The sequence below is a fragment of the Chenopodium album genome, chromosome 2 (genome assembly GCF_948465745.1).
Source record: "Chenopodium album chromosome 2, dcCheAlbu1.1, whole genome shotgun sequence".
Classification (NCBI taxonomy): Eukaryota; Viridiplantae; Streptophyta; class Magnoliopsida; order Caryophyllales; family Amaranthaceae; genus Chenopodium; species Chenopodium album.
In genome coordinates, this window is record NC_137835.1 from 64,299,192 (window position 1) to 64,300,118 (window position 927).

A 927-nucleotide genomic window follows, 5' to 3' on the forward strand; every position below is an offset into this window, starting at 1 on the left:
ACGACAAATCCAAATTACGAATAATGGTTAGAGGCCATGAAAATATGAAACAAACCCCATGTTTGAAAATCATTTTTGAAACTTGATTAATTTTCATGAAAGGTGAAAGACCCATCGATTGCAAAAAAGTTTTCAAGTAGAAAACTAACAAATGTTGAAATGTATATGAATACATAGCTAGATTGGTTGAAAAGGTTATAATTAAATTCAAGGAGTAGATTTTAACGCAAACCCATTCACCAATCGGAATGCTTAAGTCTTTTCGTGATTGATCTAGCAAAATTGCACATATGAAATATGGCAAAATAGACACCAAAACCGCCTTCCCAAAATAGGATTTTGGAAGTGACTATGGAATAGTATAAGGGTTTTGAAAATCTAAATAATGCTAGATTTGAAAGAAAGCTCAAGGAATCTGTCATGGGATTTAAGGAAGAATTTCATATAGGAATTGAAACGTGTTTTCTCATAAAGTTAATAAGAGGATTGGCTTATGGAGAAACATAGAAATTCTTATGAATAAGAAGTTTAGTGGGAGCAAAAGTAAAGGTCCAATGAGAAGTTTACGAACTCTATTGTGAAACAACTATCAAATGGGCTAAATGTTTAGATTTGAAAGTATTTTGACAAAGGACCAAGCTAAAGGCGATACTTAGTATACATATTGGGAATTAAGTTCTATGGTATAGACTTAATTAAATGTTTAAACGAGTAAAGGAATTTACGATATTAAACATGAAGGACTTTGAAAGACTTTCGACCCGTATGTATAAAACTAAGTAAATATTTGAACTAAGTATAAGCTAGGCTAAATACTAAGTCAAACATAAAAGACTCTAATAGGGACTTTCAACGATATCACACAGCAAACAGTTTTAGCAAGACTCAGTGAAACTGAATGAGCTAAAGTGTCACATGGATGGAATA